General features: G+C 44.0%; 1 protein-coding gene across 3 annotated transcripts in view; it reads right to left on the bottom strand.

The window, feature by feature from the left end:
* The window catches only part of SEMA4D (semaphorin 4D), a 137,279-nt gene extending 110,456 nt beyond the window's left edge, over positions 1–26,823 (bottom strand). The window contains exon 1 of one of the 3 annotated variants that reach the window (XM_040355038.1): positions 26,685–26,823. The gene's annotated coding sequence lies outside the window, so the exon portion shown is untranslated. The remainder of the gene's footprint in view (positions 1–26,684) is intronic. The other 2 variants (XM_040355046.1, XM_040355027.1) reach the window with 2 other exon arrangements.
* Between the last annotated feature and the right edge of the window lie 522 nt (positions 26,824–27,345).

Genomic DNA, 27,345 nt, shown 5'->3' with positions numbered 1-27,345 from the left:
TTGATCCCTCTTAAAAAAGAAGTCTTATGACCCAGGACTTTCTGACATGAGGACAACTGTGACAAAAGTCAAGCATAACATAACCTAAGCTACTACTAAGTCTTCAAACTACCCAACCCAGAACATTCTGCCATGCTCATAAATACAATGCATATTTAGCTTCTAAAAGCATACAATTCTTCCCCTTGTGTATTGTGATTGAGCTGTGGCTTGTGCACTTGTATTTTATGAGTACTTCCCTAGCAGTAAATTATCCAAGTTTCAGGATGCAACTTATTATGTGTGTCTGGCTGGACTCCAGCCCAAGTTTTCACTGTTTCCTCAGCTTCCTTGTGTAACCCATGTCTTATTTCATTCTCATTTAAACGCATTTCATCTTGTAGTGATATTAAGATGCACGGCTCGTTATATCACTTTTGGCAACCTCTGATGTGAATGACATCATGCAAGGCCATTTCCTGAGGGACAAAAGGGCGAAAAAGGAAAAACAGATGACCCTAGGTCATTGCTTTACATGGGGAAAGGATGCAGACAAAATTACTGGCTAATGTACAGAAAACATATAGATTTCTAAGTGTGTTAATGGTAAAAAAAAAAAAGAAAAATGCAGCCTGAACATGGGCAAAAAGAAAAACATGTCCACTTTTTGGCCACTGGTTTACAGTGGATTAAAGGGGTAGTAAACCTTGCATCCTATGCATTAAGGTGAAAAAACACCTTGCTGTGTTCGGCCCCCCTGAGCCCCCGTTTTACTTACCTCAGCCCCGAATTTACGAGGGCGCGATCCCGTGTCGTTCTCCCCATGGCTGATCAGCTCTTCATTTGATAGCAGCGCAGCCATTGGATCCCGCTGCTGTCAATCAAATCCATTGATGCGGCCCGCCGGAGGGCGGGGCCGAGTCATACAATCGGTGGCTATGGATGACGATCGTACAACATGGGAGCACGCCCGCAAGGTAATCCCCTCAGGAGAGGGTTTCCCACAGGGGTGTTAGCTCTTGCAGGGAGGAGCTGCGAGAGCCACTGTGGGACCCCAGAAGAGGAGCTTTTTGTCTTCCGATTTACCAAAACCATGTAAAGCAAGGGCACGCCCCTTTGCATCAACCCCCCCCCCCCCCCCGCTGTTCCCAGGACAGAGTGGGGACCAGTGACGGCGCACCACGCTGTAGGGAACCGGGCAGTGAAGGCTTCACTTCCCAATTCCCTCAATGAGCATGGCGGCGGCAGCATCCGAGGACTGAGCAATTGCTCGTCCCCGTCTGCGGACTTCGCGGGCGCGCTGAACAGGTAAGTGTTCATTTTTTAAAAGTTAGCAGCTGCAGTATTTGTAGCTGCTGGCTTTTAAAAAAAAAAAAAAAACATTTCGGGGGGTCCTCCACTTTAAGGTTTGACCTCATATTATATGGTTTTGGCAAGTCTGAAGACAAAAATCTGCAGAAAATCTAATAGTGTGTATGGGGCTTAAGTCTATGAACTGACCAACATGCCATCCTACCACTAGTGACTAGTCTGCCAATCTGTATACTGTAAGAAACATAAAAGAACGCAAATACAATTGTGGAAGTCAAAGTAAATGCAACAAAACTCAAACATGTCCTAATTGCAAATAAACTTTCTCTTCTGATGTTTTAAGCACTTGGAAAAGTGACGTGTGGCCAAGAACGTACATAAACATGGTAGCTAGTTATATAAGAATATCTCCTCCATAGTGTAAAGTTCAGATTACACCACACAAAGGATCATATACTGTGTAATGGTAATGGTATACGACAGGATGCAGGCACACCTACAAGTAAAGCAAATACCATCTGCTTATCATAAAAAGTATAATAGAAATGTACAAGTGGAAGGCACTGCTTGACTCCAGGGATTTGTTAATATCTGCATTAGGAAGATAATTTATAAAAGTGAATAATGTCATTTTATACTAATGTAGTTTGAGCAGAGGCCCTAATTCCTTTATGATCCAGATGTTACATACATTAGATTAGCCATGTACAAGGTGACTCTCCGTGACCTCCGTCTGATGACTTTGTTGCATTACATAACACAACAATCATACCAAAAAACTCAGCAAATTGGATCAGAATTGTCAGCTTAGGCCATAAAAAGACTTAGAAATGCAAGTCATGCACGCCGATAACGACAAGCTTTACTTAATCTATTCCTCTCTTTTCAGATTTAGAACATGAAACATTTTCATTGAAATGACATGCACTGCATCTAATGCAGAAAGTACTTGTGAGAAGGGTCTGTCTTTGTAAATCCATAACAACCAGGGCCTGCCAGTTTTCTAGTGTAGATTAGAAAATCAGGATTACCATGGGCAGCTCAAACACTTCTTGCAGAGCTCATAGACACAGTGATATTTACAATCTGTTTGAAATGATTGGATTTCTTTGTGTGTTGAAAGCTATCACTGCAGGCAAAAATAAAAAAGAACTACAGACAACACTGTATTCAATAATCCATCATTAAAAGTAGAACTAAAAAAGGCAAAACTCCCCCCCCCCCCCCATTTTGAAGAGAGTAAGGTTGGCCATAGACAGTAATATTCTTTCCTACAACCACAGGTTGCAGGAAAGAAAATCACTGTCGATAGAGGAATCCCTCCCGCCGAGACATTGCGTTCTCCCAGCGGGAGCGCGGGGAAAGCCATTCCTGCCGGAAGAACAGAGCGATTACTGCTAGGAACTATGGGCCAGATTCACAAAGAATTGCCCTAGCGCAGCGTATCAGAGATACGCTACGCCGTCGTATCTTACCTGGCGGAATTTCGAATCCTGGAAGATTTTGCGCCGTAAGTTACGGCGGCGTAGTGTATTTCTCGCCGCGTATTTCAAATTGGGCGGGTAGGGGGCATGATTAATTTAAATGAAGCGCGTCCCCGCGCCGATTGAGATGCGCATGCTCCGTTTTAAAAAATTTACCGCCTTGCTTTGCGCGAAATTACGTCGCACCCACGTAATTTTTTGGACGTAGACGTGAGTTACGTCCTTTACTATTAACGGAAGACTTACGCAAAAAAAAAAAAATCTAAATTTGACGCGGGAACGACGGCCATACGTTAACATGGCAAGTCTATCTATACGCCACGAAATAGCAGCTTTAACTATACGCCGGGAAAAGCCGACTAGCGACGACGTAAGAGAATGCGACGGCCGCGCGTACCTTCGTGGATCGACGGAAAAAGCTAATTAGCATACCCGACGCGGAAAACAACGCAAACTCCACCCAGCGGGCGCCGAAGTATTGCACCTACGATCCGAAGGCGTACGAAGACGTACGCCTGTCGGATCAAAGCCAGAAGCCGTCGTATCTTGGTTTGAGGATTCAAACTAAAGATACGATGCGGGAAATTTGAAAGTACGCCGGTGTATCAGTAGATACTCCGGCGTACTTTTTCTGTGAATCTGGTCCTATATTCCTGCTAAACCAGCCAGGATTTGAACAGTCTAGGGCCGGCTTAAGGAAGGGTTAGAAGAACCCCTTTCAGCTTGCCAACTGTGTCCCATTTGAGAGATTTCCCTTCCATTCCTGTCCCATAACCAAACAGGAAGTAAGAGGAAACCCATGCAAATTAAGGGGATTTCTTGGAGCCCAGGGGTCACCAGAACTAGTGTCCCCATTGGAAGATTTCCCCTCAATTACTTTTATGGGGAAAACCCAAAACTTGGGATTTTATTTTACTTCCAATGATAATTGTAAACAGGATAAAGGGAGAGGGTGAATCTTCCCAATGGGGACACAGACAGCAATAAAAACTGAGAAGCCTTCTAATCCCTCTCCATTCTGTACAAACTAAAATACAAGTGTCGCTCCTAAAGTGGTTGTGTAAACCCTCTCTGAGAACTTTCACCTACAGGTAAACCTAGATTAAGGCTTATCTGTAGGTGCTTGCAATATCTCCTAGACCTACACGGGTTTAGGAAATACTTGCAATAAATAATGCACCAATGTCTATGGCGTGTGCACGCTGTAGACAATGGCGCAGGCGCACCGACCGTGCCGTTGCTGAATAGCATCATGCATTTAGTGTTGGCTCCCGCGCGCACATCGGAGCAGCAATATTCAGAAGGAAGAGGGTGAAAGATGGAGGCGAGGAAATCGGGGACATCGCAGGCTTCAGTTTCAGGTAAGTGACACATAATGGGCTGCATAGTAGCCCATTATGCTTTACCTTTACAGGGAAAGAGGGAGGAAGTAAACCCATCAGGGTTTACTTCCTCTTTAAGATTTACCAAAACCATACAATATGGAGGTCAAGTGTAGGTGGTGGGGAGGAGACCTGTAAGTGAAAAGGAAACTGCAGCAGAGAAAGACCCCATCTCTTCCCCTGCCAGGCAAGACTGTGCTGTGTGAAAAAAACTGTCTTAATCGCAGGACTGGAAACAGAATCCTTCAGCAGGTAAATGGAAAATATATGAGACGGCAAATCACTCCAGACTGGAGTTTGTAGAATTAACACTGCATGAAAATTCCATCAAAAATAGCAAGCAACTAAAAAGAACAACAAAAACGATGTGTAACCGATTTCTAGCCAACGTTTCCCTGACGCCATATTAGGCCCCTTTCACACTGAGGCAGTTTTTAGGCGTTTTAGAGATAGAAATAGAAAACTGCCTCCCATGCCGCCTGAGTGCTTTCACACTAGAGAGGTGCGCTTGCGGGATGTTAGAAAAAGTCCTGCAAGCAGCATCTTTATATACACATCTACATACATATACAGTGCTCCCTAAACGCCCCTGCCCATTGCAATGAATAGGCATCGCTTCAGAAGCACCACAGCACAGCGTTTTTAACCTTTTCTTCAGCCATTAGCGGGGGTTAAAAATGCCCTGCTAGCGGCCGAATAGTGCCACCTAAACAGAGATAAAGCGCCGCTAAAACGAGCAGCACTTTCACACTGTGCGTTAGTAGTAAAGGGGTCTAAAGCTTGACCAGTTCATACACAGCCCAGAACAGCATATTTCTGTTGTGAGCACAGCCAAGTGTTTACATTCAGCAGCGCCTGGTCAGCCTGTACAAATCAATGACAGGCTAAGGGGCTAGGCATGGACTGGCTGCTTTCACACTACAGTGCGCGGCTGTTAGTGCTAAAGCGTCACTAGTTTTTCCTGCGTTTTTCGGCCGATAGCAGGGAGCTTTTACCCCAAAAGGAGTTAATAGGCCCCAAAGCGCTTTTCAGGTGCTCTGGAAGCGCTGCCCATTCATTTCAATAGGCCGTGCAGTATACAGCGCTCCTAAACAGACCCAAAGATTCTGCTTGCAGGACTTTTCCCAATGTTCCGCAAGTGCACCGCCCCCCAGTGTGAAAGTAATTTCAGGCGTTATTTAGAGGCCATTTCTTGCACTGAAAAACACCCCAGTGTGAAACTGGCCTAGGGACAGATGAGGGATTGGAGCTGCTCTGCTACAGAGACACTCATCTGTCCCTAGGGTACATGTAAATGGCTACTTAGAGCCCTTTCACACTGCCAGCGCCCAAAATACGGCGGCACTTTACCAGCGTTTTTTCAGGCGCTAGCGGGGCGCTTTTAACACCCGCTAGGGGCCGAATAAAGGGTTAAAGACGCCGCTGCGCTTTGGCGGCGTGCCCATTGATTTCAATGGGAAGGGGCACTTTAGGAGCGATGTATACACTGCTCCTAAAGCGCCTTAAAGAAGCTACTTGCAGGACTTTTTTTTACGTCCTGCCAGCGCATCGCCCCAGTGTGAAAGCACTCAGGCTTGTTGGTGTATTTATTATCACCTTGAACAGGAGCAACCATGGCATTCTCAGTATAAAAAGAGAACCACATGGTAAATACGTACCTACTTAGCATCTCTGACTAAAATGCTCACCTTGCTTGCAGACAGAAAGAGTCAGCTGAAAAGCTGTAGGTACGCCTTGCCCTCGCATGACGCCAACAGGCACTCTATGACACGCATTTTAAACCCTTTTAAATTAGAGGGCTTAAAAAGGATAAGCCTTTCATCATATATGGGTTTTACTTAGTAACCAAACTCTGGCCAGTTTTGTACGCGTTTTGCAAGAAATAGGCCTTCAGATAATGTAAAGTTGATGCTCATGCTATACATAAACCTGGAACTACTGAAATGAGGGTCCACATCGCACCTGACAGCAGAGAAAGGGTTAAACCTAATGAAATCTAGAGATTTTGTCTCCATTCCCACAGCAGGTTATCAGCTCCAAACACAAAGTAAAACCTTGGTTTGCGAGCATAATTCCTTCCAGAAACATGCTTGTAATCCAAAGCACTTGTATATCAAAGCATTTTTTTACAGGGTATAAAAGAGAAGAGAGGCACCTCTAAGTGTAGCAATAAGTTGCTAAATATTGTACCTTCATTAAATGTAACCATATTGCTACACTTAGAGGCTCCTTTCTTTTATACTCAGTTGCGACATGACGCTACTCTTATATCAAAACATCGCTTGTATATCAAGGTAAAATTTATTAAAACATTTTGATTGTCTTGCAAAACGCTCTCAAACCAAGTTTTTACTGTATCTGAAAAAATACCAAATTCTTAACTTTCATATCGGCCACAGATTTGTATGCCGTACAATCTTTCTGAAATCCCGGGTAATGCAGATGCCAGATGAAGATCACACCACCGGTGTGAAAAGGTTTAGATTACAAGCAAAGAAAACAGAAGGTGCAAGCCATGTTCAAAGCCCCTAACCTGAACAAAAGCCTGCCCATATGTAGAGGTGGTACAATCCTCACTTCCTCAAGGAAGATGTGGTGGCCTCTTGCCACATGCCAAGGACAGACATACTCAATGCAGCATGGCACATATATAAGTGCCCATTTACACAGGCCTCGCACCAGTATGATAATGAATTGGAGCATTCTGGCTAACTGGAATGGATTCTCACGATACCAATTTCTACTTTTTTACAGTAGAGTTTAACATCCCTGTATTGGCATTTATAAACATTCACATGAGGACTAGTTCAAGCCAAAGAAATGTTTATCTTCCTGACTCAAACTCTGGAGCTGATTTACTGAAAGTAAGGCCCCTTTGACACTACAGTGACTTCAAGTCGCGCGATTCTGACGCAAAATCAGGGAATGCCTGTGTAAACTGAGGTCTATAGGCCTTGACTCGCATCAAAGTCGGACCAAAAGTCGTACAGCGACTATTACGAAGTCGCACAGATATGAATGGTACTCATTGGAAAACAACCCGTCATGTGACTTTGCAGTCCCAAGTCGCAGGACTGTGCATTTTGCAGGGGCAGTTGCTCCAGAGCTTAGTAAATGAGGTAAAGCTTCACTTTTTGCAAAGAATACCCAATCTGTGAGGAGGAAAACGGCATCTTTACTTTACGATTGGATCACAGAGCTCTGAAGCAAATGTCCTTGCAAAGTGTATTTGCCTTCAGTAAATTCTTGTTTTGCAATAGAAAAAAAATGGTTTCACTGTCCTTCAGGAATTCCTGTAACCTAACAATTCAAAGCATGTGTGAAGATTTTTGCGCTGGGTTGCGGCCAAAAAAAAAAAAAAGTCAAAAAAAGCATCATGTACATTAGCTGCTTAAAGGGGTTGTAAAGGACACCCCCCCCCCCCCCCTAAATAGCTTCCTTTACCTTAGTGCAGTCCTCCTTCACTTACCTCATCCTTCCATTTTGCTTTTAAATGTCCTTATTTCTTCTGAGAAATTCTCACTTCCTGTTCTTCTGTCTGTAACTACACCGTAATGCAAGGCTTTCTCCCTGGCGTGGAGAAAGCCTCTTGAGGGGGGAGGGGGCGAGCAGGAGGGTCAGGACGCTATCTACTTTGCAGAGAAAGGAGCTGTGTGTTAGTGGGCATCCTGACACTCCTGCTCGCCCCCTCAAGAGGCTTTCGCCACACCAGGGAGAATGCCTCGCATTACTGTGTGGAGTTACAGACAGAAGAACAGGAAATGAGGATTTCTCAGAAGAAATAAGGACATTTAAAAACAAAATGGCGGGATGAGGTAAGTGAAGGAGGACTGCACTAAGGTAAAGGAAGCTATTTAGGGGGGGAAACAACTCCTTTACAACCCCTTTAAAGCAAAAAACAGCAAAACTGGCGTTTTTTTTTGTTTTTTAAATACAGCCAGCAGGTTGAAGGAAAAAAAAAAACGGATTCCTACAGCCACACAAAAACGGGACAGTGTATTCAAACTGCTGCACCAACAGTGGTCAGATAATGATCATCAGCTACAGCGGCGGGGTACTCCAGAAGAGGAGGATCAGGGTTACTCTTTGCAAAACTATTTACACAGAGCAGGTAAGCATAACATGTTTGTTATTTTCAGGAAAAAAAAAAAAAAGAACCTTCACAACAACTAACTTTTAGCTTAGGTTCACACTATTGCCAACACAGACATTGCATGCGATTCTCACCGCATTGCTGTGCAGATCACATGCGATGTCTGTGTGATGCAAATTCAGCCATACAGCATTGCATTGACATGAAAAACCTTGGTTTGAGAGTAACTTGGTTTGAGAGCGTTTTGCAAGACAAGCAAAATGTTTAAATACAGTTTGCCTTGATATACAAGCGATGTCTTGATATAAGAGTAGTGTTATGTCACAACCGAGTATAAAAAAGAAGAGGAGCCTCTAAGTGTAGCAATATGGTTACATCTAATGAAGGTACAACATTTAGCAACTTATTGCTACACTTAGAGGTGCCTCTCTTCTCTTTTATACCCTGTAAAAAAATGCTTTGATATACAAGTGCTTTGGATTACAAGCTTGTTTCTGGAATGAATAATGCTCGCAAACCAAGGTGTTACTGTACATTTTTTTTTTTTTTTACAGATAAAAAGTAACTTTTTGCAACGTTTATTTCCTTCTAAACCAGTATGTGTTGTTGGCGATTAGCAGCTACCAGAACGCAGCGTCATTAGTTACACTGGCCACAAAACCCCATCATTTTCGGTGTAAACACCTGGATTTAAAAAGATCAAAGAGGGGAAAAAACAACAAAATGCGGTAATCTGCACTTTGTTAACACCAATGTACTGCAGAGATAACACAGGAAAGAAACCCCCAACAGCCCTCATAAACTGCACAACATAAAAGGATCCGACTATTTCCATTGTATGCCAGTATCAGAGTTTTATCAGACTAATAAGTACAGCCAATAAACATATACACGTGTATTGCTGCAATCGTAATAATAATAAAAAAAAAAAACTTTGAACTATAGAAAAACCTGTTCATAGCAAGCGCCATACACTAGTAGAATTAGGAATCCCACTATATATTTGTTCATTTTCAACTGCAGCGACGAGAACATTCACATGAATGAAAATTTTCTCTGAGGAATGAATTTAGAACAGTGAATGTGGTTTTTATTCTGTGAAGTCCATTAACTCCAGAAATCCAATGTTAAAAGCAAACAACATTTTTAAGTGCTTGCGAACAACATTCCATCATTTTTCAAAGGAATTTTAATTCGAATGTCCGATATTTGCTAAACGGAAACCTCATTCACAATAATGTTGCATTCATTCAGATAAGAAACAACATTTTCCCAACACACTCCTTCCATTTTCCTGTCACCAAAAATCAAAAGAACGTTTGGGCATTTTTCTTCGCTCACCCCCATTTTTTCTTTTATATTTTTATATATTTGTTGGCGTGTTTTGCACATTTCAGATACTCACCCACCCAGCAGATACAGCGTTGTCCCGCTGAGATCCTCTTGTCTTCTGCCGCTGCCTGGTCCCGTGCTGCCATGTTGCATCAAGAGGCCCACTGGCTCTTCTGGGTTCAGCTGGCGTGCCTACTGATGATGCAACGCTAAGCATGCACCCTCCTTTCTGAAGGAATCACTCTGCCTCCTGAGATATGTGACGTGTATATCCAGGGAAGCACATCAAAAAAATGTGCAAGTGGGCGCACATTTTTATTAAGAATTAAAAAAATAGCCTTGTACCTCTGTAAGCTAAATAAAACTTGTTGGATTAAAAAATGATGAAAAAAAAAAATAATGTAGTGGATACAGCATAGAAGGGTTCGACCCCCCCGTTAGTTTTTTTTCTATTGCTGTACCCCCTCAGGGCAGATACATTTTTGCTCTAGCTACCCCTGTCACTGAAAGAGAACGTTTGGAATGGGAATGTCCTCCGATGGGGACATCTGTTCTGGTGTCACCGAACGCCAGCCATATGCATGCTGAATGAGAAATTAATCAATTCCCCCAACTATGCTAAACAGCATGGACAGAGGAATGTCCACTGCAGGCTATTGTAATGTGTGTGAAAACCATACTCATAAAACATTCTCTCTGCCTGTAGCAACCAACCACCTTTCAATTCTAAAGGTCGAAAATGAAACATGGATTTTGATTGGTTACTGGGCAGCAAGCAATGCTCTTAGCACAAATCTTATATACAAGTATCCAATAAAGTCTGCAGACCAATGCTAGACATACATGTGTAGATGGCTAATCGAGTCCAATTTGTATTCACATAGCCCTAACAAATGCAGCTGCCTGGATACCCAAAAAGTCACTATATCTGATAGGATTCAGTCGCTGTTTATTATTTTCCACCTGCATCAGCCAATTTTTTAAACCAACATCTGTCAAGCCAGGTCTTGCTTGCAGGGTCCCCCCATGACTTGAATTTCAGGCAGATCAATGGGAATTGGACAAATTCTATGGCCAGCTATAGAGAGGAATTCCTCTTTTTGTAGAAATTCCCTCCCACTTATGGTTGAGTTTTTGGGACAAAAAGTGAACCCAGTGGGACATAGAAAAAAAAAAGCTTTTGTGCCCTGACCCCTTGGTCTTTGTTTCCAATACTGGGGGGGGGGGGGGGGGGCTATGCAAATTGTAAATGCCTATAACAGATCAATCAGTTGTCTGTGCCCATCCAAAATATGGTGTATATATATATATATATATATATATATATATATATATATATATATATATATATATATATATATATATATATATATATATATATCTCTTTATCTCAGTTTATGTTCACCTAACCATATGATGGTTTGCCGAACAAGCAGCTAAGGATATGGCTGACCAGAATACATTTATTTACAGATGACCTTTATGAAATATTCAGAGCTTGCTATAGCATAGGTTAAAACCAAAGCCCTGAGAACTCACAGCTAGAACATCAACCACATCCACCCGAGTCCATCTATAGAAAAAACAGAAACCTCATTTTTTTTTCACTCATGTCGCTCTTTGAAAGTATGTCAAATTTCAAGGCACCCCAGTCTGAAATTGGGTCCCCAGTCACATCAAAATCCCTTCTTTCACACCAGGGTCTTCACTTTTACCCCCCTTCCTCACATCAGAGTCCTTAGCTTTAATGGTGCTGGTGGCCGGCCCGCCTGCCTGCACCATAGAAACAGGTGACTCTGTGCAAAAATACTGGGAACAGCGTGACACCCTTGACAACCCCCCGGCAGCACACCAGTTGAGAAATGCTGATTTACACAGCCAAGTCATCATTCTGCAAGTGAATGGTTTTAGCTTTAGACCCCTTTCACACAATGTTCTGATCAGGTCCATCTGTCAGTTTTTCAGGCAGGCCTGGTGGGATGGTCCATCCATCCTTGCATATAAGCAGGTGTAAACAGACTTGTGTCTGTTTACATGCACCTACCACCAATCTGAATCAGTCCCCCCCCCAAAAAAAAAAAAAAAAGAAGATCGGTCCTTCTCTGTCTAGGCGGAGCAGATCGGATGGCGAAATGGACAGCACAGTCTGTTTACACTCGGAAACCCATTAAGCAGAATGGGCTGTGTCCATGCCTGCTCTGCCAAAACTGAGCGGACACGGACCTGTCAACTACGTGCTCTGCTCTGATCAGTAGACAGATCCTCTACTGACCAAAACAGAGTCTGCCCCATGTGAAGGTGGATACAGGACTTGGCAATGGAAATGTGGCCAGTCATAGAATGAAACAAAATTAAGTAGTTGTTGATCACAGCAGAATCAGTTGACGGCTTTCATTCTCTTAAGCCTGGTACACATGATCGAATTTTCCGCGGACAAAGCGTAGGACTTTTGTCTGAAAAGCGTTGGCCATGAACTTGTCTTGCATACAAACAGCAAAGAATTGTCTGCCAACAAACATGAAACTACATGGTTTTTCAGCTCTTTAGCGCCATCCTTTGGGCAACTTCTGCCAATGTTGCGTTATGGTTAGCATTGCTTCTGAGCATGCGTGTTTTTTTCCGAAGGACTTCTGTGCACATGATCGGATAATCCGACAACATGCGTTTGTTGTCAGAATTTTTTTTTAGCATGCTATCCCACATTTGTTGGCGGAAAATCCGACAATAATTGTCAGACGGAGCATACACAATGGTCGGATTTTCCGACAACAGCCTGTCATTGCACAATTACCGTCGGAAAAACCGATTGTGTGTACGGGCTTTAAACACCAGCAAGTTTGGAATCTTACCACGTCACAGCTTCATTTTTCACAACGTCGCTATCTACACATCATCTCCAACATGCCATCTGTAAAAGCACTGGGCAAACCAGATCAGGTCCTACATGACTTTTATAAACCTTTACCGGTCTATAAAATAAATAAAAAACAGTGAGTCTTGATACCAATGAGTGTCAGATGCGATATGGAAGCAGGACAAATCCAGAAATAGAACTTGTCTAGGAATACTATGTGCAACAAGGTCCTGGGCTATCAATGCTGCAAAAGCCTTCAGCAAGTAGAAAATCAGCTAAAGTGCTGCAGTGTAACAAAAATACTCTGTACTGTATGTGACCTTCTCTCTACTATTCATTCAAATCACCTGACATTTACAAGGCCTGTCCTTGCCAGGAGACCAACTAGGAATGCATAGAAACGTTCAGGGGGAATTCAAAACGGTACTAAAAACAATTTATTTGGGGGTAGTCCCCCCCCCCCCCCCCAAGAACAATCTGCGGCAAATTTAGGCAAGCATTTTCACCAGTGTTGGCAACATGACTGCAACAGTACTATATCCCTGACCCCATTTTGCTGTTGGCTGGGAGATTACAGGGCTGAAAGCTAAATGTAAACAAAGGGACCCCCCCAGGTGATGTCTTGGCAATGCACATATTTGGGAAATGGCTGGTGACTGGGTGGATGGAGTCTGCTTAGGAACTAAGGGAATAGTTCCCCATCAGGTCCACTTTTCTTCGGAATGACAGAGCACAACATTGGGCGGACTAGTAAGTCACTACTGGTCTGAATGGCGGCTATTGATCCACCCACTGAAGTGCGCTGTCAATGAAATGTAACATTTTTGCAAACAGGTACATTTTTCTCCTTTATTGATGTGCGCTGATGAGGCAGCACTGGTGGGCATTGATGAGGCAACACCAATAGGTGGCACTAAAGAGCACTGAGAGGGGACACTGATGAGGCACTAGTTAGCAGGACTGATGGACACTAGTAGGTGGCACTGGTTAGCAGCAGTGGCTGTCAGTGTATGGGACCCATATTCCTTTTACATAAGCCGGTAATCAGTTTATTTTTACTTCAGGCCGTCATCGTGAGAAAAAAAAAGAAGAAGCTGAATACCGACTTCTGTTTACATCTGATCACGTGGTAAACGGCTGATCTGTGCGCCCAGATTCGTTGATCACAGAGTGCAGTGCACAGGCAACACGAGCATGGGAGGACATCCATGTACGCTCCCTCCCGACAATCTAAGCCCACGCTGTAGCTATCTTTTTTTTTTTTTTTTTTAATTACGGTACATACAAAACTTTAGTTTTTACATTATAAACATTACATGCCAAATGTGGCATATCAGGGGGTCACCGTCACTCTGAAGTTCCATTTTTGGGTGAACTCCGCTTTAATGAACCATGCATAAAATACTATGGTTAATCCACATATGAAAAGGGCCCAGTTGGCCGAGGAGCACCCGACAGGCTGCAGAATTTTTCTTTCCTCAGGGGTGTAGTGCAGAGAAGCATATGCGTAGAAATGACTAAAAACCATAACATATGAAGAGTCCAATAGATGGTGTCACTGAGTAGGTCAGCTAGGTGTAATAACCCATTCCGGAGGGTCAATCGCATGCTGATGTGGTTGGCGTTTTCACAATGTAGGCTCCAGTTCTGGAGATCTCCATTTCTTCCCCAGCCCTGTATTTCTGTTTTTACAAACAATCGTGATTTCAGGCATTTTGTCCTCATTTCTCTGCCATTTGGGAATGTGATATTTGCTGAGTGGGTCCTTTTATTGTCCCGTCCTCCTTGACCCTCCATTCACCTCTATGGAGTGGCAGATGTAAACAGACTTTTGTTTATTTACACCTGCCTACCTCCAATCCGATCTGATCAAAAAAAAAGTGGATCTGTCCTCTTCCATCTGATTGGATCAGAGGGCCCATGTGCCCATGTCTGCTTTGCATATGCAGACTGGACATGTCATATGCCCTGATGGTCTGCAGTCTATCCGCTCATTGTGGCCCACGTGGTTACTAAGTCACTTAAGTGGCCCTCGGCCTTAAAAAGTTTGGGCACCCCTGCTTTATGTTAGGGCTTTGTAGATGGTTTTTCGTTATTTCTACTCGTGTGCTTTTTTACGCTTCTCCGCAGTAACCACACCTGATAGGACACGTCATTTTGCGCCCAGCTCAGTCGTGACATAGGGGGGCGGAGGATGGAGGCACAGCACGCAGAGGGGACTCTCGAAAATGTTGAATGGCGAATACTCTGATGGAGGCTGCAGCATAGAAACAAGAAGAAAAAGGAGATTCGGGACACCGGAGATCTGAGCGTAAGAATTCTTCTATTGCAGGGAACTTCCATTTAGAATTATGCTGGTGATAAACAAGGTTACAGTGGTTGTAAACACTTATATAAACCCAGAAAAGTGACTGTCCTCAGGGGGACACACAGAGATGAAGCAAATCCTCCTACATAAATGATACCTGTCTATCTGCAGCCCTCTCTTCTCTACAGCCGTTCAAAGTGCTGAATTGTACAGCTTTTCTGGGAGTTTAGGGTGTGGAGAGCTGAAGTTACACTCTGCAGAGCTCAGCGAGCTGAACTCAGGGAGCTGATTGGAATGGAAGGGACACACCCCCCTTCACACAAGAACAGAGCTGAGGCTGTCAATCACCTGGAGTTCCCTCCCCTGTCACCATTTTTCTCTTGGTGTCAGGAAAACTTGTCAGAAGTGGTTCATGTTGAGGAATGAAGCAGCACACAGACATTACACTTAGTGTTCTGGATTGAGACAAGTGCACACCATAGAGGGATATGTTTTGTTCATTTTTCATGTCTGAGGTTTACAACCACTTTAAAGAACACTAAACAATAAAATAATCCTTAAAGTGGTTGTAAAGGCAAAAGTTTTTTTAATCTTAAGGCATTTTATGTAATAGAGGGTAAATCTTCCAATGGGAACACTAGTTCTTGGGTCCCCAAGGAATTGCCTATTTTGGTGGGATTTTCTCTCTCTTTCTCTTTGGCTATGGGACAGGAAGTGAAATCTCCGCAACGGGGCACAGATAGAGAAAAAAAAAAATCTGACAGGGGTTATAACTCTCCCCTGTTCTGTCCAAGCTGAAAAAAAACTTTTGCCTATAGTTTAACATTAACATTAAGGAGAGATAGAGAGAGAAGCTCCGTGTCTGAATGGATACAGGGAGTTGTGACTCGGCTCAGGTTCCCCCATAGCAAGCTGCTTGCTGTGGGGGCACATAACAGGAGGGAGGGGCCAGAAGCACAAAACCACTGCACAGAGCAGGCAAGTACTGTATAACATGTTTTTTTATTTATTTTTCCAAACACCCCAACAACACTTTAGTATCAAGCCTAGTACACACAAGCAGTTTTTTTTCCTCATTCAATCCAGCAGGGCTGAATGGGGGAAAAAAAAACTGACAGCTTAAGAGGAGCTGATGTACCAACAATCCAATGTTAGTACATCAATTTCCCTGCTGTTCTATTTTGTTCTAAAATGGGGGTGGCCCCCCTCGCGCCAGAACACTCCAGTCAGCGCCCTCAGCCATTAGCTAAGAGTCTGATCAGCAGACCTTTCTCAGTCACGCCCCTTCGTCAGAAACCAGTCAAACGGCTGGCTTCTGCCGGACCACCTGCAGTACTCACAGGCCAAATGTTAGCCGGTTTCTATTGAACCGACCAATGCCGCCTGGCATTAGGCCCGTGTGTATTAGGCTTTATTCTCCAAAAATAATCCATACATATCCACTACTGAATGGCCCTGTAATCTATTTTTCATGAAATCCATTACTGTGTTTTTGGTTTCCACGTTGCGTCCTCCATGAGCTCCTGGACCTCTCTTTTTCTCTCTCAATTCTGTTTGCTTGGAATGAGCAGCACCCATTAGTTGTGGCCATCTGAACAGCTCCATGTATGCTACACATCCCATAGGGTGGCTACATTCCTACATACAATGGGATCATAGAGAACAAATGTAGTCACCCTTTAACTGGAAGTCACAGCAGAAAAAAAATATAATAATAATTATTAAATTTGGAGGTGGCTGAGAGCAATAGAATATACCTTTATGAGTTAAAGCGGAGCTCCACCCTAAAATAAAACTATACAGCACCAGCTTCCTATAAATATGATTAACCAAGTTAGAAAAAAATAAATAATTTTTTTTTACATGCCTTGAAATTACTGTTGCTAGGCAGAAATCTTAATCTGCCTTTTTCCTGGACCCGGTCTTTCTCCTCTTCAACCTAAGCCGCACAGACTCCTGGGAAAGGAGTGCCATAATTTCCCAGGAGACTGTGTGCCCTTTCTGTGCGAAAAATAAATAAATCGCAGTATATCGGGAATCCGCCAACGCCGCCCCTTGTCATGACGGCTCAAACAACGAGCATCGCTTTAATGCGCACGTGCGAGATCGAGAGCAGGCCGAGCTGTCCCAACAAAAGGTGACAGGGCATGGGACAAACCATAACACTGCCAGGGGGGCTCCAGCAGCCAATGTTCTCTTTTCTTTTAAAGACTTAACCTATAAGAATAAAGCGTGACCATGGTAAGCACCCCTGGCAGGGTTACACTTTGTCCCTCCCTCGTCACTGTCACTTTTGCTGAACGGCTCAGCCTGCATGCAATGGGCAGGAAGAAATAAATAAAAGCATGTAGAATAAAAAAAGGAATGCATATACTAAAGCAAGGCGTGCAGCAATAAAAACAGATTTTTACAGGACACAGTAAACAACCGTTACAGACCTTATGGGAAAAAAAATATCACAAGACCTGAGGGCAGTAGTAGAACTGCTCACCATGTACTTTTTCAACTGTCAGGACTGCGCTATACAACGGGGCTACATTTAGTGTAGCGCTACCCCCTCAGGAACCGCTGGTTCGATTGGGACGGCATGTTACCTCTGTGATGTGTTTAGGGATGATGATGATGAGCAATGACGGAATGTCCAAACAGCAGGGTGTTGTTTTCTGTGCTTTTATTTCTCGCCCAACATGGCAAACAGTTAACTTGAGGTAGATAGAGAAAGGTTGGTGAAAGAAGAATTTGCAGATTCAGGCCTAAGGATAACGGAAGCAGTCCTGCCTCCAATGGGACTTTAACCACTTCCAGACCTTAGGGGTTTTTCAGATTTGGTGTTTGCAAGACTAAAACAGTTTTTTCTGCTAGAAAATTACTTAAAACCCCCAAACATAAATTTGGCCCAATTTTTTTATATATTGTGAAAGATAATGTTACGCCGAGTAAAATGATACCCAACATGTCACGCTTAAAAATTGCGCCCGCTCGTGGCATGGCGTCAAACTTTTACCCTTAAAAATCTCGATAGGCGATGTTTAAAAAATTCTAGAGATTGCATTTTTTGAGCTACAGAGTAGGCCTAGGGCTAGAATTATTGCTCTCGCTCTAACGATCGCGGCGATACCTCACTTGTATGATTTGAACACCGTTTTCATATGCGGGCGCTACTCGCGTATGCGTTCGCTTCTGCGCGCGAGCTCGTCGGGACGGGGCGCTTTAAAAAAAATTTTTTTGCGTTTTCTTATTTATTTTTAATTTATTGTAATACTTTTTACACTGAAAAAAAATTGATCACTTTTATTCCTATTATAAGGAATGTAAACATACCTTGTAATAGAAAAAAGCATGACAGGTCCTCTTAAATATGAGATCTGGGGTCAAAAAGACCTCAGATCTCATATTTAGACTAAAATGCAAAAAAAATATAAAAAAAATTTGAAACTGTCATTTTTTCAAATGACAAAAAAAAAATTGTCTCTTTAAGAGGCTGGGCGGGACTGACGTTTTCACGTCACTTCCGCCCAGCAGAGCTATGGGGACGGGCGAAGGAGATTTTTCCTTCAGTCTCGTCCCCGCTCAGCTGCCGAACGGTCCCGATCTCCTCCGCCGCTACCGACGCCTACGGTAAGCGGCGGGCGCGGGAGAGCGGCAGGAGGGGGGGGCCCTCTCCCGCCACCGATAACGGCGATCTCGCGGCGAATCCGCCGTTATCGTTTACCAGACCGCGCACACTAAAGATCGATACCTCGGTTGTGGCAGCAGCTGCTGCCGTTACCGAGATATCAATCTTTAAAAATAGGACGTACATCGTCGTGCGCAGGTCTGGAAGTGGTTAACTTACGTTGCCACCCCAGCCGGGGTGGGTAAAGTGTACCTGGACAGGCCTCTCACACCGACCTGGCAGCCAGAGTATCACTTAGAACTTTTGAGAAGGATCAAGTCTCTTTCACTGACTTGGCTCTAATGGAATTAGAATTAGGAGGGAAACCTCTGCCACAGGCCCTCTACTCAGGAAGCGAATCCTCTCAGCGAATATAATTTGCCTGAATCTCCCTCAGGTAGACTTCTTAGACCCCATTCACACCTGAGCGACAAAACGCCCGACGCCGGACGCTTCTGTCGCTCGAGGGGAGAATTCCCATTGCTGTCTATGGAGATGGTTCACATCTCATAGACGCCGAACGCCTGTCGCCTGAAAAAAAGTCCCGGACCCTTTTTTTCAGGCGACATAGGCGTTTTCCCATTGACAGCAATGGGAAGACTTTGAGAAAAAAAAAAAAAAAAAGTGAAAGTTTTGTACTCGCGGCAAAATACGCCGCTACACGCGAACGCGGCTGTCGCTCAGATGTGAATGCAGCCTTAGGGTGGGGTCACCGACCGACAAGTTGCAGCATACAACTTCCCAGTGTCCGGTCACCGTGATCCCCGATGGATTGTCTATGCCCTATTGGATCACCTGCCTCCGGGCTCACCTCAGACCGACTCCCCACCGAACAGCACAACTCGCTTGGGATCTTCCTCATGGAGTGTGGGGACCCAGTAAGTCACTGGGGCCCCTTTGCAGCTTCAGTTGCTCCGGGCCATGAGGGCCCAGAACTGGGAACTACATGTAGCACGTGCGCCCCGGAGCCCGTGATGTGCGCACCCCCCTGAAGGTGGGTGCCGCACCCGGAACCGGCGAAAACGAACCCCACAAAATAGCGTCTGCCCAAGAAAATACCCTCCCCCAGCATGCCCCGCGAGTGAAACACTCCTCTGATTGGCTGCTGGAGAAAGGCGCCTCTGCCTGGCCTCCTCTGGCGCCACCTGCTATCCAAAGATGGAAATGTATCTTTGGAAAACAGAATGAACCCACAGGACAGCCCAGCCGGGCAGAAACCCAATTTAACCAAATCAACATGGATGAGAGCAAGATAACTCTCTCATCCCCCTCTAAATTTAACATAGCACCTGTACTGAAAGTACACAGGCGCTACATTAGTATGCAGGTTACAATAGTGTATATGTTTAAGCAGCTTTCTCTTCCTTATATCCTATATCATCCAAGGCAAATGCCCCCAGGAATTGAAGCATCATCAGGTTACACTAACAATGGAGAAACTGTATAGTCATGCAAAAGCCAGTAATGTTTCTCCAACAATTACCCTTCAGGAGCAGCTCATTACGTATGTACTGGAATCCATCATAAAGACTGTGTGCACCATTTATATAAGAAATATATATTACAATACTAAGCAGCTTATACAAGAACCGACCCTTAGTAAAAAAATAAATATACACTATATTGTCAAAAGTATTGGGACACCTGCCTTTACACATATACACTAGAAATCATCTTGTATAGCTTAGGAACCCTACAGTCACAACATACACTTTCATTTTATGACATCAGCAGTGAAATAACAGGCTTATCATATTTGCCGGCATATAAGACGACCCCCCAACATGCTGCTAAAAACGGTGGTTTTGTAGTCTACTCACTGTATTAGACGACCCCCTTGTGTGGAAGTAATGAAGAAGCCGCAGCCTGCCAGGTGCTCTGTACAGCTGTATGTAGTTTGTAAAATGCGCGCCGCGCTCAGCCAATCCCTATGCTCGATCGATATCAGCTGCCGGGTGCTCTGTACAGCTGCATGTATTCCGTATATGCGCGCTCGGCCAATCCCAATGCACTGTGTTGATGACAGAGCATGCTAAGCCTGCTCGGATTGGATAACAACCTCTGCCAATCCGAGCAGGCTACATAAATGTAGCCTGCTCGGATTGGCAGAGGTCGTTACTCCAATCCGAGCAGGCTTAGCATGCTCTGTCATCACACAGTGCATCGGGATTGGCTGAGCGGCGCATATACAGAATACATGCAGCCGTACAGAGCACCCGGCAGCTGATATCGATCGAGCAGCTGCTATACCCGGCGTATAAGACGACCCCCGAATTTTGGCTGTGAAATTCCGGTGTAAAAAGTCGTCTTATACGCCGGAAAATACGGTACTTGAAAAATCTCCTTTCATTACGTGAGTGCTGCCTGTCTGCTAACCATCTCTTTCCACAACTTCCTGGATTCCCTGCATGCTTTGCAGCTTCTCCTCTGCCGTTTACTTTCAATTTCTAAGGACTACATATCCCATGGTACCTTGCTGCCCACAAGCAGCGATTCCTATATCAACTCCGCTTCCTGAAATTCCTCCTCTCAGCACCTTTGTAGTTTAGAAGGCAGGACCTGTGAATTGTGTGACACAGCAGTGTCTACTCACATGGTGTAGTGAGTACACAACGTACGATTACTTTGCATGGCTGAACGAGAGTAATCTTTATGCGTATGGCTAACCTTAATCCCCCACCCATGGTGATCATTATTAATTTTTAGCTGGTACCTACCACCCTAGATAAGATAGCAAGAGGAATATATAAATAAATATGTGCTCATCAGATAAGTAAAAATACACTTGGTTAGGTCATTTCAGCGCTGGAATGCGCAGTTTGACAGTTAAACAAATCCACTATTGTGTTGGTCTGGGCTGAAATCTACAAATCAACTTGATGGGAGCGCCCTAAAAAACGCTATCTCTTTTACAGAGTTCACGGGTTAAATTACAACCAAAGCAGAGGCGAATCCATTCTCTAGTGATAATAGAATAGCTGAGGACAAACAGTCCTGACATGTTTACAATGGCACAGGACCAAAAGGCTAAACTCTGCTGGACATCCAACAGGTGCAGCTTTTAGAACTGCGATTTCACTTTATTACCAGACGCACAACACACATACTTCACACTTTACAGAAACACCTTTCCTTCTATCACAAGAAAGGTTATTCAATAATTGGGAGATATTTAAATCTAACATTTAATTAAAAAAAAATCTGAATATTTTGTTTGGTAATCTATCAAGTTGTTTATTTTCACTAAATCCTTTTTTTTTTTTGGACATTTCTGATTTTTTTTTTTTTTTTTTTTTGTAATCCATCAAGTTACTTTTTTTTTTTTTGCTAAATATAAATCACATTAAAGTAATTGTTGCTAAATATTTCCCAATTATTTTCTTTGTATAATCTTATCACATTAAATATTTTTTTTGCTAAATATTTCCCACATTTACTTGTATAAATCACATTAAATATTTTGTGCTAAATATTTCCCAATTTCTTTTCATATTTTTAGCTAGTCATTTTTTATTTTTTTTTACATAATCATATCAAACATTTTTCCTGAAATATTTCCCATTGTTAAAAACATAATATTTTTGCAAAATATTTCCCTTTTGTGTGTGTAATCTTTTCTTGCATAATCACGTTAAATATTTTGCACTGAGGCTGGGTTCACACCAGTTGAATTTGGATGTTGATTTCTCCGCATCCAATTCGCAGGTCACCAGATTGTGATCGACTCTCAGTTCTCCGTAGCAGCTCTGATGCGAATTGCATTTTCTGGTCCGAATTCGCCAAAAACTGGGCTTAAATCAGACCTGAAAATGGTAAATGGAGACGCACCAGACCCCTGCTGTGAGCCGCTTTATTCCTCAGTGTGAACTAAGCCTTATTTTTTTAAATATTCTTTTCTATTTTTTTTTTTTTCTAATCATACTTTTAAAATATATATATTTTTTTTTATAATCACGTTAAAGATTGTGCCTTAAATATTTCCCATTGTTTTCTTATAATCTATTACATAATATTTTTGCTTAAAAAATTACTTTTTTTTTGTGTAACCTACCACATTAAATGTTTAAATTATTTTTGAAAATCACATTAAATATATGAATGCGAGTTAGGGACCTTAGATTGTAAGCTCCTTGAGGGTAGGGACCGATGTGAATGTACACTGTATATGTAAAGCGCTGAGTACATTGACAGCACTATACAAGTACCATAATAATAATAATAATAATATAAAAAAATAAAATAATAATAATATTTTTTGCTAAACATTTCTTTTTTTTTTTGTATGATCAATCACATTTAATTATTTTTCCTTTTATTATATCCCAATAATAAAAAAAAAAAAAAAAAGTGTTTCCGATAAAAAGCAGACATGTTTTTACATGTGTACCCTGCGCTGAATGTAATAGTACACACGACTGCCATGAACAACCCATCTATTTCACCAGCTCTGCGATATTATAGTATTAATCCAACGCTGACATGCAGTAGGGGAATCCATAACAGTAATCACATATATACTGTAAGACAGGGAGTCTGGGAGGAAGTAGAAAGCCAATCTGCTGAGCGTCATTATTAAATTATGGCATTTACGTTAAACCAATTTGTTGTAAAAAAAAGGGAAGCAAAATACGCTGGCAGGGAGGTCAGCTAGGCGTCATACTTGATGCCGGTAGTAATAAATAATAAGCACTGGGTGAATTGGGTGTAAACATAATAACGTCCTCCCACACAACATGCATGTCACACATGGCTCGCTGTCACTGCGCTTTCACTGGTGCCTTGCACTGAAGTGCCATCACATAGGGGAGGGGGGGCTCTTCCCCAGGAGGGGGGAGGGGGTGATCACATCTAAAAGATAAGCTAATGAATCAGGTGGGCGAGGAAGGGGAGGCCTGCTGTCCTACTGGCTCATTTAAAATGAAGGAGGGGGCACTGAACTGGGAAAAGCTCACCCACATGATTTCTCATGGAAGCAAAAATATGCATTATTAGGAGCCTATTCACACTGCTGTGATTTAATGCACGCTCGCGATGTAATAAAAATGGTGTCCGCGCCCATCTCAGTGCTGCAGGGCATTTTTTTTTTTTAAATAACTGCCTTTATTTTTTTTTATATATAAAAGTGCATTGGGAAGCCTATAGCAGTCACTGGCAGGGCATCAAAATGCACACAATGAGCGTTTTGATGCATTCGCAGCAGGTTTTAAAGCAGAAATAAACTCCTGCCTCTCAGTAATCGGATGTCCTCACTCACACTGACTTTTGGGGTACGAGGTCTTTAGCCGGACTCGGCTTCTGGGGTACGAGCTCTTTAGCCGGACTCGGCTTCTGGGGTACGAGCTCTTTAGCCGGACTCGGCTTCTGGGGTACGAGCTCTTTAGCCATCTTGATTGACCAGCCGACTCGGCTTCTGGGGTACAAGCTCTTTAGCTGTCATGATTGACCAGCCGACTCGGCTTCTGGGGTACGAGGTCTTTAGCCAGACTCGGCTTCTGGGGTACGAGGTCTTTAGCTGTCTTGATTGACCAGCCGACTCGGCTTCTGGGGTACGAGGTCTTTAGCCAGACTCGGCTTCTGGGGTACGAGGTCTTTAGCTGTCTTGATTGACCAGCCGACTCGGCTTCTGGGGTACGAGGTCTTTAGCCAGACTCGGCTTCTGGGGTACGAGGTCTTTAGCTGTCTTGATTGACCAGCCGACTCGGCTTCTGGGGTACGAGGTCTTTAGTCAACTCGGCTTCTGGGGTACGAGCTCTTTAGCTGTCTTGATTGACCAGCCGACTCGGCTTCTGGGGTACGAGGTCTTTAGCCAGACTCGGCTTCTGGGGTACGAGGTCTTTAGCTGTCTTGATTGACCAGCCGACTCGGCTTCTGGGGTACAAGGTCTTTAGTCAACTCGGCTTCTGGGGTACGAGCTCTTTAGCTGTCTTGATTGACCAGCCGACTCGGCTTCTGGGGTACGAGGTCTTTAGCCAGACTCGGCTTCTGGGGTACGAGGTCTTTAGCCGGACTCGGCTTCTGGGGTACGAGCTCTTTAGCTGTCTTGATTGACCAGCCGACTCGGCTTCTGGGGTACGAGGTCTTTAGCCAGACTCGGCTTCTGGGGTACGAGGTCTTTAGCCGGACTCGGCTTCTGGGGTACGAGGTCTTTAGCCAGACTCGGCTTCTGGGGTACGAGGTCTTTAGCCGGACTCGGCTTCTGGGGTACGAGGTCTTTAGCTGTCTTGATTGACCAGCCGACTCGGCTTCTGGGGTACAAGGTCTTTAGTCAACTCGGCTTCTGGGGTACGAGCTCTTTAGCTGTCTTGATTGACCAGCCGACTCGGCTTCTGGGGTACGAGGTCTTTAGCCAGACTCGGCTTCTGGGGTACGAGGTCTTTAGCTGTCTTGATTGGCCAGCATAGGTTGGCGCAACTCTTGCGTATGCAGGGACGTTCATCCTGACACACGGGCACCATGCAGGGAATGTAACCTAGTCGGAGTGTATGCAGATTAGTGTACATTTTAAAGAAGACTGCGTACAAGCGAGTAACTTATAGCATAATAATTATCAAGTTTTTCTTGCAGGTTTAGTTCCACTTTAACCCCTTGCCAATCGTGTAATAATATGTGGTGGCTTTAAATGCCAGCCACTGCGCATATGTGTCCATGGCAGCATAAGGTTTGTATGCTTAGATTGTAAAGCAAGGCTTTTGGAATCCTCTTGTACCAAATTGTAATGTGACTGTACTGTCTGCCCTCATATTGTAAAGCGCTGCACAAACTGTTGGCGCTATATAAATCCCCTATAATAAAAATGTCACGACCTCTCTCAGTCAAGGCTTCGGATCTGAAGTCAGTATGACGGGATACCTCTTAGATGGTAAGCTCTAAGGGGCAGGGCCCTCCGATTCCTCCTGTATTGAAATCGTACCGTCTGCCCCCATGTTGTAAAGTGCTGTGCAAACTGTTGGTACTGTATAATAATAATAATAATTCATGTGACCGCTATGTAAGCCAATCATAATAAAGAAGCTGTGCTTGAAAGCCATCTTACGCCCCCAATCACATACATGCGATTTCTCCTGCGAGAATGGAAATCACACTATTCTCTATGTTCCCTGTACACATCAATGCAGCATGGTACAGTGCGAGTCTTGAAAAGGTGCTTCTTTTGGTGTTTTTTGCCCAATGTGAATGCATGAAAAAACAAACATACATGCGTTTTTTTTTCGAGGGTTTTGTGTTTAAAATCTAGTCTCCTCTTCCTGCATAAAAATGCATCAAAAACACACAAAAAAAGCATGATTGTGCAGCAGCACTAGTGTGAACATAGGCTAAAGAGACAGCGCGGCTTCTGTACCATGTGATCGCTGCGATTGCTCTCACATCGGTCACATGATCAGGATCCTGTCCCGCTGGTCCCCGTTTAGTAGCCTTGACCAAGAGCTGTCAGTGCGCTGGGAGTGCACCGTAAAGCTCACCTTTCTTGCGGCTACGTATATATGTCTTACTCGACCTTAAGCCTAGGTTCACACTGGTGCGTGCAGAGAATTTGCGTGCGACTCCTGCAGGAATCGCAACGTGCGCAACTCCTGCAGGAATCGCAACGCACTGCATTCCTGTGCACATCACATGCGATGTCTGTGCCATACAATCGCACCCACACCAAAGGGGTGCAGGACCCTGTTTTTGTCCCCGCACTTGAATCTGGCAATCGCACTGCGTTTTGCCAACGGTTTCGGGGTGTGGTTAAACATCGACACCTGCAGCAGATCGCAGGGACGCCGTGCGGGGAAACGCACGAATCTTGCGCGTTTCCTGCATCCAATCAGTGTGAAGCAGGGCTAAAGGGTTAACAAGACTTAATCAGTGGCTGTTAACACTAGCCACTCCAAATAAAAATAAAATATGCACCTGCTGAACGCCACAAAAAGCGCAAATTTTCTACACACACACATCAAAATAAATCCCTCACATAGGTGTGCACAACTATTACAAAACAACCTGCTATTGCAATGTGATCAAGTGTCAATAGTGTATATAAAGAGCTTAGATAAATGTGAGAGGGGGGAGGGGGTGATGGCATCCCATAGTAACCAATCTCCTCCGATGAATAATACGCTGGTTGCCATGGGTAACAGCAAGCCTCAGCCCCAGCTCCCATCCCTATGGACACACATAGCCCTGTAATGGGTCTCCATAGACATATAGTGACTGTGAGCAATGTGCACAGATAGTATAAGGCAGGGGCTGACCCCAGTGTCCCCACATTGAGGAAGTGAGGAGTTTCGGTAGGCGGACACTTACCTGCTGTCTGTACAGAGTACTCCGGTGTCCGGGAAGTTAGCTCCGTCCTGTGCAGTATGGCGGAGTGACATAGACCCCGCTCAGCACCAAGTCTGCTGAAACGAGGAGCGCAGCCTGGCAGGAGGAGGGGGCGGGGGGGTGGGGGAGGGGATGTCACTGCAGGAGGAGGAGGAGGAGGATGGGAGACAAGGAACCTGGGCAGCACTTTAATACAAAGCAATGATAAACCTTCGCTTTCCGCCAGGTTCAATGATATTGGAATGCTGCTCCCCCGGGAAGGCATTTCTATGGGCAATTATTCAGCCATTGGGCTATTGACTGACAAGCCTTGTGCCTATCACATGTTGATTTGTGTCCTAAGAGTCTCTATTTATATGCTAATGCTTCATTCAGACTTGTAAAAGACAGGTAGGACTCCATCACAAAGTCATGTTTTCTATACACATGGATTCAGGTGCAGTGTATTGTTTGCTTGGGCTGGGCAGGGGCATTGCATTTGTAGAGAATGGGGGGCATGGGCTGCAGAAATATGGAGGAATGTGGGCACATGTAGAAGGAAGAAATAGACACAAACATGGGGGGGGGGGGCAAAAATGAAGAAAAATAGACACAAACATGGGGGGGTCGGAAATAAAGAAAATATAGAGATACAAACAATACA

Source organism: Rana temporaria, chromosome 1, assembly GCF_905171775.1.
Source record: "Rana temporaria chromosome 1, aRanTem1.1, whole genome shotgun sequence".
Lineage (NCBI taxonomy): Eukaryota > Metazoa > Chordata > Amphibia > Anura > Ranidae > Rana > Rana temporaria.
Note: the sequence above shows the minus strand (reverse complement) of the source record. Positions and strands in the feature narration are given on the sequence as shown.